The following is an 11,297-nucleotide window of genomic DNA, read 5'->3' as shown; positions in this document are numbered from 1 at the left end:
GATCGCAAGAGATATTTCTCCCTTCCTTTTTTGATTCCCCTGTAACTCCAGAACAACATAAGTTCCACACCTTAGATGTCAGAAGAGCCATCCTGACCTATATAGAAAGGTCTCAGACATGGAGGCAGAGTAGGGCTCTGTTTGTCTCCTTTCAGGGCCACAAGAAAGGACATGGGGTCACAAAAGCTACCATATCTCGGTGGATCAGAGAAGCTATCTGTTTGGCCTATGCATCAAAAGGCGAGATTCCTCCAGTGGGTATAAAAGCACATTCAACACGAGCCATGGCTTCCTCCTGGGTGGAACAAGCAGATGTACCAATCTATTTAATATGTAAGGCCGCAACCTGGTCAACACCTTCTACTTTTTACAACCATTATAGACTTGATCTATCTACATCTTCTGACCTGACCTTTGGTAGAGCTGTTCTTAGTACAGTAATCCCACCCAGATAATGACTCTCTGAAAATCTCTCATGTGGGGTGCTGTCGTGGCGAAGGGTAAAAAGCCCGATTACTTACCGGTAATGCTCTTTTAATGAATCCACAACAACACCCATTTACTACCCTCCCAAATTTTGCACAATTTCCTTCTTTTAAGCTCACAAATAATGGTTGTATAGAGTTTAAGACCATTTTAATTGCTGATTCTGAGTTAATACTAAAACTTTGCGGTTTCCTTTATACTCTGAAAACTAAACTGAGGAGAGGGGACCGCCTCCTTTTATTCTGTAGGTTTCCTGTTCCTATGGGCGGATCCCTCTCTCTCATGCCGGGTGCTGTCGTGGACTCATTAAAAGAGCATTACCGGTAAGTAATCCGGCTTATTCTTGACACAGCTCGAATTGATGTGGCATCTTGGATGAGCTGCACTACCTGAGCAACTCCTGTGGGTTGTAGACACCGCCTCATGCTACTGTACCTCTAGGGGTGAGAGCAATGATAACATGTAAAAGTGACCAAAACAGCCAAAAAAGAATGAGAACAGAGAAATGGTCTGTGGTCACCCCCTGCAGAACCACTCCTTTATAGGAGTTGTCTTGCTAATCGTTTATCATTTCTACCTGTTGTCTGTTCCATTTGCACAACAGCAGGAGAAATTGATTCACAATCAGTGTTACTTCACAACTGGACAGGTTGATTTCACCGAAGTTTGATTGACTTGGAGTTACTTTGTGTTGTTTAGGTGTTCCTTTTATTTTTTTTGAGCCGTGTACACTATACCTCCCATAGGCAGACTGCATATACATCACACAGGAGACTGGGACTGCTGTATATACTTCACATAGGAAGCTAGTACTATATATACAAAACATGGGGACAGACTGCTATATACCTCACATAGGAGGCACTGAGACTGCTGTATATACATCACATGAGGACACCGAGACGGCGCTATATTTTACATGGAAAGCACCGTGGAATAAATGTCGCTATAAGAATAATATAGCTCATATAGGAGACACCTTGACTGCTGTATATACACAGCACATAGGAGATACTGGTGCTGGGGTATATATCATGAGAAACGGGCTGTGGCATACATGTCACAAGAGCCCACAAAGTATGTTCTGCACTGGCTGGTGTCTGGATGTAATATTTCACTGCGTGCGCTGCTTTGTTCATTAGTGATGATGTGTGCTCTCAAAGTAAGAAGACATTAAAAGGGCCAGCAGCCATCAAACTTCAGCTGCTGGCCTGAGCACTGCGGTCCCTGGGAATCTGCTGGAGGACAGGTTATCGGCCTGGGGCCCTGAAGTTCCCGTCCCCTGTCCTAGGTGCTCACTGCTGAATTTACATTTTATAACCAAGAATGGGCAGTGACAAGGTATTTAGCGTTAATACTAAATTAGAGCCTCACAGACATCATTTTTACATAGAAGCCAACCTGGATGGTTAATCTTGTTACTAACAGGACATGGATTCTAAGTGCAGTCATGCTGTGGATTTTGCGATCGCAGCAATAAGATGACGTCCCAAGGCCTTGTTCACATGTGAGAATTTTAGTTGTATTTATGAGAAAGCAAATTAATAGATGCATAAACCATAAGAGGAAAGACGCCTTCCTTCAGGGCTCGTGGTCCTCGGTGTCCATCCTAATCTGCAGGAGTTATTTTCTGCTAACTCCTAGGTAAAAAGGGCGAAATCCACAACAAATTAACATGAAGCAAAATCTGCAGCCCAGGTCTACTTAATTCTGTAACTAGGATAATATCTGCTCGCTGGTGCCGGTCATAGGAGTAAGACTCCCAGCAATCAAGAAGTTATCACTGGAGAACCCCTATAAATAGGGATTTTTGTGTACTCACCTTAAAATCCTTTTCTCCTTCGCCTCATTGGGGGACACAGACCGTGGGTGTATGCTGCTGCCACTAGGAGGCTGACACTAAGTGATACAAAGAAAGTTAGCTCCTCCCCTGCAGTATACACCCTCCTGCTGGCTCTCAGCTAACCAGTTCGGTCTAAAAGCAGTAGGAGATCAATAACAACATATGAGCTTACAGCATGTCATATTATATATGAGAGTATAGCATAACAGATTATAAAACAAGCATAAGCTAATACCAGGGTGGGAGCTGTGTCCCCCAATGAATGGCTTGGAGAAAAGGATTTTACGGTGAGTACACAAAAATCCCTATTTCTCCTTCGCCTCATTGGGGGACACAGACTGTGGTACGTCCCAAAGCAGTCCCTGGGTGGGGACAACATCTGATCAGGCCCTGTGTAACCGCTACTTACAAGTGCGCCACCGCGGCCTGCAGAGTCCACCTGCCCAGACTCCCATCTGTGGAAGTGTGGGAATTATAGTGCTTCAAGAAACGGCTAAACCCTTCCTGTAAACGTCAAGAAGCCTTCCTCTTACCGTCAGGAAGCCCAAGAAACAGTGTCCAACCTTCGGAAGGACGCCTTCCTCGAGACGTACCTACTCAGAGCACTCACTTCGTCCGGAATATGGGGAACTCATTCCATTTTGTGGACTGGTGCCGAAAGAGATGAGGGAAGAACTATGCCCTCATAACAGTGGTAATGCAATACCACCTTGGTAACAAGGGACGGGGATGGCCTGAGGACAACCTTGCTTTGAAGGAAATAAGGGAAAAAAGTCTGAAAGGACCGAGCAGTTAGCACCGAAGACTCGTCAGGATGAGGATATCGCAGAGAAAAGAGGGACGACCTTCCCTGATAGTAAGGTCTGTCCGGATCAAAAAAGAGTCTACTGTAAGACTCCTAGGACCATTAAGGTCCCAATGATCTATCGGTATGCGATAGGGAAGAACTACGTGTGAAAACTCCCTGCGAGAAAGTCCCTACTTGCAGTTTTGTTGCAGAAAGGCGGAAAGCTACCAGCTCCGCAAGCAAAAAAACTGACGTGGTCAGTGCGGATTTCCGAGGATCACTGGGGGCTCTTTCTGCTTCTGAAAAGCTTTCGGAAGTAGTGGAAGGGGAGTTATGGAAACTTGGACCACGGAGGAACCAGAGCATGCAGTGCGATGGCTCTTGGATCTCGAGGCCAAATCACGAACGCAAGTACATAGGCGATCAGTCTGGACGCCATCCGACCTACAACTGGAGAGCTCCAGTGAAGGCAGGTCTGATGGAAGACTTCCGGGTGAAGTTCCCTCTCAAGGCGAAACCCTGACGGCTGAATATGTTCGCCGCCCAGACTTATACTCCTGGGATATGTACTGCCGAGATCACCGAATGATAGATCTCGGCCCATCAAAGAATGTGAGGTACCTCGGCCATGGTGCCTGAACGTGGGTAACTGCTAGATGATTGACGTATGGCACAGCCGTGGCATTGTCTAATTGAATTCAGATGGGGTGACCCGCCAGAAGGCAGTGGACCTACTGTAGGACTACCGTTCGGATCTCCAGAGCAGTGATCGGGAGAAGAGGACTGGCATTGGTAGTTACTAGTAACCATTGAACTGGGAGAAAGGCCCTGGATGAAGGAGCTCAGAGACTATCGACTGAAAGTCTGTTTGACTTGCTGAAAACGAGCGGAGCGAAGTAAACTGCTTCCATTGTCGTCACCATTTTTCCTCAGAACCCTACCAGCAAATCGAATGAAATGAGGGGATGAGTGATCAAGTGCGCGAGCTCCCTGTTGAAGGGCTATGACCTTGTCTGGAGGGAGAACTACCATCCTTCTGGAAGTGTACCGGATCATCCTCAAAAAGGATATCTGCTGGGCTGGAAATGAGGAGAACTTGTCTAAGTCTAGCCGCCAGCCCAGGTGAGAGGGTATCGCAAGTGATATAGACTACTTAGCGTAGTACTGGAAGTCCGGCTAGACAGTCGGCCAAACAGGGCAGGACGACCATGCCTCTAGGGTGGAAGAGGAACATGACAGCCACCATGAGCCTTGCAAACACTCTGGGTGCGGTAGCAAGGCCGAAGACAAGGTCATGACTTGAAAATGCTGCTCACCAATGGAAAAGCGAAGGAATTTTTTAGGAGGGTAAGCATCTCGAATGTCGATGGATGCCAGAAACTCCACCTTTTTCTGTTGAAGTAATGGCTGAGCGGAGGAACTCTATTCGAGGAAGGAGAACCTTGTGAAAAATTGTTAGAAATTTGAGGTCCAGGATCGGTCCTACTTCTCGTTTCCCTTTTTGGAACCAAGATCCCTTAGATCTAGACTGTCCTGGACAACCCTTCCACTGCTGGTCGGGGCTGTAGGAAAGTACGATCCTTTGTTAGTCTCCCGCTCAAAAGATTTGATTGACCAGTCGTACTGTCTTCAGGAAAGGGTTACTGGTGTGAATCAAAGTAGTTAAGGTCTCCAGCCAGGAGACCATTGCTCTAGCAATCCATGCGGCGGCTAAGGAGGGTAGAGCGCTGGACCCGAAGCCGCAAAACGGAATGAACCAGATTTGCTATCTGACAGACCGTGGCATTTTCAATTGATGACACATCGGGCAGGGATACTGGTAGGTATACCACAGGAGATTCTACCCGGTTAATCTGCCAAGTGGCAGAATGCGTGGCTGCATCCAGCAGGTCATAGTCTCTTGCCATCGCCGCTCTCGTTTGACGGTGCAGAGTTAAAAATTAGGAACCCTAGATCCACCATCCTCTTAACAAGGAAGTGGAGAGGGATCATCCGCCTTCTTGCATCTTCTTTTAAATAGTGGTGATGCAGAGTGGGGTGCTTAGACGCCCAAAAAGGGTGCCTCTGTACATCCACAGAGTTCAGGTCTCCGGGTGGACAGGACAGGTTGTCTGGCATTAGGCCTGGATGCAGAAGAGGAGACATGGAGGTGACACTCCGTGTGCCCGACTGTTGATGGTGTGGGGAGATCGGTGCCCTTTAAAGGGTCTGTTGCCCTTAAAAATCAGACCAGGCATGGCATCCCACGTAGAGGCTTCTGTCCAGAGAATCGCTTATCCGGACTGAATGGCAAATGCTCTACGAGGGAGTTTAGTCTCCTTATGAGGGACCCTGCTTAGTCTAGAGCAGGACCGGAGTCCTCGTCAATGTACCGGGATTGGTTGATGGTATAAATAGGCAAGTTCATCCTTTACTGAAGCTCTGGCAAGTCCAGGTCCAAGGCAATATCCGATCCGTGTTCAGAGTCTTGTTCTCAGAAAATCCTTGGAGAGAGATCATGAAATGAAAACTTCTGTTTTCTAGGTGCCTGTACGTTTCTATATATTGAGCGAGGTGTACTTATCCAATAAATTAGAATTGTATTTATAGCACTGGATAAAATGTAACCTTTATTAGGTATACTTTGAAAGGAACCAGTCAATGGCCCATTTGTATATATCCTCGAAAAAACAAAAACAAACAAAAATGAATACCTATTGTGATAAGTGCCCTATTACCAACACAGAAAGGGGGAAAGAAAATATATCAACAGACAAATACAAATATAGACACATGTACCAACAGCACTGTAAGAGTAGCGAATCACTCACCAATCCACAATTGTTTACATAGATACCCAAAATATAATGCAGTGTAGACTACCGTATGTAGATATTAATTATTCTCCCACAATACGGTTTTCACTATAACTGCTTGTATCTCACTAGAAAAAATGTATATAATGCAACCTCTAATCAAAACTTACGGTGATTTCTAGACCACCAAAATCCGTATGCTGTGTGTCTATTAAATACACCAATGCCCTGCATACAAATATTCCACTTAGTCTGTACATTTAGATACTATGTAGGATTGGGGTACTTTCAGTGCTGATTAGCAAACCATACCAAGTATCTTTCAAGATGCAACCCCAACATAACTCCCCATCCGTATTCATGGGAGACTGCCTAACTCATTTTCATTATATGAGTGTTCCCTGATGGGTGAATGGTTGCACCTTATAAGGGTAATGATGGTGGGATATCCTTCATTAGAACGTTGCAATGCTTGGGACAAAATAACTATAAGTTTGGGTGGATCTCACCGCATATTTAGCTCAGTCATTTCCCAGCTGTTCCTCTCATCTCCGTCCACCTCATATCCGTCCCTAATGTACCGGTATGCTGCTAGAAGGAGCGTCTCCCGACGCGTTTCTTCCTTATGGAGTCATCAGGGGAGAATGCTGCTGCCATTACGGGTCTCCCCCCTGTTCTCTGTGTTATTTATCAAATCAGCTCGTGCCGCGCTAATCTAAGCTCCGCCCTCTGGCGTGTGACGCGCACACCGGGCTTACCCTTGTGTTTCCGGTTAGTTTCAAATGCTCTCCTGTGTCATTCAGCACTAGGATTCCCCGCTCAGTAGCGCATGCGCACCACCAAGTCTGGGATCTACATGTCCCTAGATATACGAGCACACTATTGCCGGATATATATACAGTGAAGGGTTATAACTTAAATGCATTTGTTAATGCTATTTAGTCCCCTTTGGTGCCTCTTCATACTGCGGCACTGATTCTATTCTCAATTCATTGTGCCGTATATCACAAGAGACCTTAATAACAGGAAAATCAATGTACTAATTAATCCTGTTCACCTATTGGCATGATTCATGATTTTCTCAGTTTCTTCTTTGACTACACAATTATAAGAGACCCAGGTTGTGCTCTCAAAAATCCCTTTCAATAATGTAACCTGGAGAGCAAGCAAGGATGAGAGGAGGAGTACCAGTAATGTATCAAATCATTGCAGTATGAAAATGATGATATGAATTGAAATAATATATATATACAGCCTATTATTAAACTAAATATGGGGTACAAATTCCCATGTGCGGGACAGCACCCTCCATCACCTTCAACAAACGTGGGAAAGGGTGACCCTATGGATGCCCTACTTCATGTATCTATACTCCTTTCCCTACCTGTCGCGGAGGTTGGCACCCTAGGAGAAACCTGCGCTTATGGCGCCCCCACTCAACGTAGACTATCCCGAATTAACTCTCCCTAAAAATCCCTCTCATGTACATAGGACAGCTGGAAGGAAAAGAAAAATATGTAAAAGAAATCGTTTATCCCGAATAACTTATAGGGGCTTCTTGAGGTGTTGTGGGGCATCTCACTATCTCTGGCCCTACCTATCGCGGGGGTTGGCACCCTGATAACTTTCGCTTATGGCGCCCCCACTCCACGATGGCTAGCCCTCATTAGGATTCTATTGTTCTTCGTATCAAATGTATTACATAGTTATTATCAGGACAGTCTTGTATAATTTCACTAAAAGCTACTGTATAGTTGTGTTTCGTTCAAAGAGATACTCTGATAGTTGTGGTCGGGATAATCTTATCACATTTCACAAAAAGCAACTATATGATTGTGTTTCATTCAACCCTGACGGGTATACTGTCCTCAACATAAATATCCATCTGGTCTCCTTTTGAAGTATGCGTTTGTCCCAGTCCCCCCCTCTTGGTGGAGGCACTATCCTGTCAATCCCCATGAAGTAAATTTTCTTAGGATTACCCTCATGAAAACGATTCATGTGAGATGCCACCGGAGTCTCTCTTTTGTTTGCAATGTCACAAAGATGCTCTCCGACCCTTCTACGAAACTCCCTTTTTGTTTTGCCAACGTACTCAAGGCCACATTCACACGTGGCTTTATATATAACACCTTTCGTGCGGCAATTGATTAAATGCCGAATCGTGTATGTGGTCCCCGTGACATTGCTTACAAAACTTTTTGAAGATCTAATGGAGGCACAACTTTTGCAATTTCCACACCTGTAACAGCCTCTCACTTGGTTTGTTATTATACCAGATCTGTTTCCAGTGTCAAAATGGCTATGGACAAGTCTGTCACGGAGAGATCTACCCTTTTTATAGGTGATTTGAGGTACCGGTGAGACATATTTATTTATGTCTTTATCCATTTGTAAAATCGACCAATGTTTTTGGACAATTTCTCTAATCTGATTTGCACCGTTAGAATACCTGGTAATGAGACGTATCGTGTTTTCGTCATCAGATTTAGGCCTAGGTGTCAATAAGTCTTTCCTTTCTTTTCTCAAAGATTCTTTATAAGCTCTATTCAGTACACCCTCGGGATAACCCCTTTCCAGGAACCGATTTTTTAGGTCCTTAGCCTGTTCTTGAAACATGTCATTATTTGAACAGTTTCGACGTATTCTAAAGTATTGTCCCTTGGGGATGCCTCTTTTCAATGGAGCAGGATGACTGCTCTCCCACCTGAGGAGAGAATTTGTGGCTGTGTCTTTCCTGTGTGTTCTTGTGATTAATTCACCATTGGGACACTTTTCAATGTGTATGTCCAGAATCTGATGACGAAAACACGATACGTCTCATTACCAGGTATTCTAACGGTGCAAATCAGATTAGAGAAATTGTCCAAAAACATTGGTCGATTTTACAAATGGATAAAGACATAAATAAATATGTCTCACCGGTACCTCAAATCACCTATAAAAAGGGTAGATCTCTCCGTGACAGACTTGTCCATAGCCATTTTGACACTGGAAACAGATCTGGTATAATAACAAACCAAGTGAGAGGCTGTTACAGGTGTGGAAATTGCAAAAGTTGTGCCTCCATTAGATCTTCAAAAAGTTTTGTAAGCAATGTCACGGGGACCACATACACGATTCGGCATTTAATCAATTGCCGCACGAAAGGTGTTATATATAAAGCCACGTGTGAATGTGGCCTTGAGTACGTTGGCAAAACAAAAAGGGAGTTTCGTAGAAGGGTCGGAGAGCATCTTTGTGACATTGCAAACAAAAGAGAGACTCCGGTGGCATCTCACATGAATCGTTTTCATGAGGGTAATCCTAAGAAAATTTACTTCATGGGGATTGACAGGATAGTGCCTCCACCAAGAGGGGGGGACTGGGACAAACGCATACTTCAAAAGGAGACCAGATGGATATTTATGTTGAGGACAGTATACCCGTCAGGGTTGAATGAAACACAATCATATAGTTGCTTTTTGTGAAATGTGATAAGATTATCCCGACCACAACTATCAGAGTATCTCTTTGAACGAAACACAACTATACAGTAGCTTTTAGTGAAATTATACAAGACTGTCCTGATAATAACTATGTAATACATTTGATACGAAGAACAATAGAATCCTAATGAGGGCTAGCCATCGTGGAGTGGGGGCGCCATAAGCGAAAGTTATCAGGGTGCCAACCCCCGCGATAGGTAGGGCCAGAGATAGTGAGATGCCCCACAACACCTCAAGAAGCCCCTATAAGTTATTCGGGATAAACGATTTCTTTTACATATTTTTCTTTTCCTTCCAGCTGTCCTATGTACATGAGAGGGATTTTTAGGGAGAGTTAATTCGGGATAGTCTACGTTGAGTGGGGGCGCCATAAGCGCAGGTTTCTCCTAGGGTGCCAACCTCCGCGACAGGTAGGGAAAGGAGTATAGATACATGAAGTAGGGCATCCATAGGGTCACCCTTTCCCACGTTTGTTGAAGGTGATGGAGGGTGCTGTCCCGCACATGGGAATTTGTACCCCATATTTAGTTTAATAATAGGCTGTATATATATATTATTTCAATTCATATCATCATTTTCATACTGCAATGATTTGATACATTACTGGTACTCCTCCTCTCATCCTTGCTTGCTCTCCAGGTTACATTATTGAAAGGGATTTTTGAGAGCACAACCTGGGTCTCTTATAATTGTGTAGTCAAAGAAGAAACTGAGAAAATCATGAATCATGCCAATAGGTGAACAGGATTAATTAGTACATTGATTTTCCTGTTATTAAGGTCTCTTGTGATATACGGCACAATGAATTGAGAATAGAATCAGTGCCGCAGTATGAAGAGGCACCAAAGGGGACTAAATAGCATTAACAAATGCATTTAAGTTATAACCCTTCACTGTATATATATCCGGCAATAGTGTGCTCGTATATCTAGGGACATGTAGATCCCAGACTTGGTGGTGCGCATGCGCTACTGAGCGGGGAATCCTAGTGCTGAATGACACAGGAGAGCATTTGAAACTAACCGGAAACACAAGGGTAAGCCCGGTGTGCGCGTCACACGCCAGAGGGCGGAGCTTAGATTAGCGCGGCACGAGCTGATTTGATAAATAACACAGAGAACAGGGGGGAGACCCGTAATGGCAGCAGCATTCTCCCCTGATGACTCCATAAGGAAGAAACGCGTCGGGAGACGCTCCTTCTAGCAGCATACCGGTACATTAGGGACGGATATGAGGTGGACGGAGATGAGAGGAACAGCTGGGAAATGACTGAGCTAAATATGCGGTGAGATCCACCCAAACTTATAGTTATTTTGTCCCAAGCATTGCAACGTTCTAATGAAGGATATCCCACCATCATTACCCTTATAAGGTGCAACCATTCACCCATCAGGGAACACTCATATAATGAAAATGAGTTAGGCAGTCTCCCATGAATACGGATGGGGAGTTATGTTGGGGTTGCATCTTGAAAGATACTTGGTATGGTTTGCTAATCAGCACTGAAAGTACCCCAATCCTACATAGTATCTAAATGTACAGACTAAGTGGAATATTTGTATGCAGGGCATTGGTGTATTTAATAGACACACAGCATACGGATTTTGGTGGTCTAGAAATCACCGTAAGTTTTGATTAGAGGTTGCATTATATACATTTTTTCTAGTGAGATACAAGCAGTTATAGTGAAAACCGTATTGTGGGAGAATAATTAATATCTACATACGGTAGTCTACACTGCATTATATTTTGGGTATCTATGTAAACAATTGTGGATTGGTGAGTGATTCGCTACTCTTACAGTGCTGTTGGTACATGTGTCTATATTTGTATTTGTCTGTTGATATATTTTCTTTCCCCCTTTCTGTGTTGGTAATAGGGCACTTATCACAATAGGT

This window comes from Ranitomeya variabilis, chromosome 7, assembly GCF_051348905.1.
Source record: "Ranitomeya variabilis isolate aRanVar5 chromosome 7, aRanVar5.hap1, whole genome shotgun sequence".
Classification (NCBI taxonomy): domain Eukaryota; kingdom Metazoa; phylum Chordata; class Amphibia; order Anura; family Dendrobatidae; genus Ranitomeya; species Ranitomeya variabilis.
The sequence above is the reverse complement of the archived record's forward strand: the minus strand, read 5'-3'. Positions refer to the sequence as shown.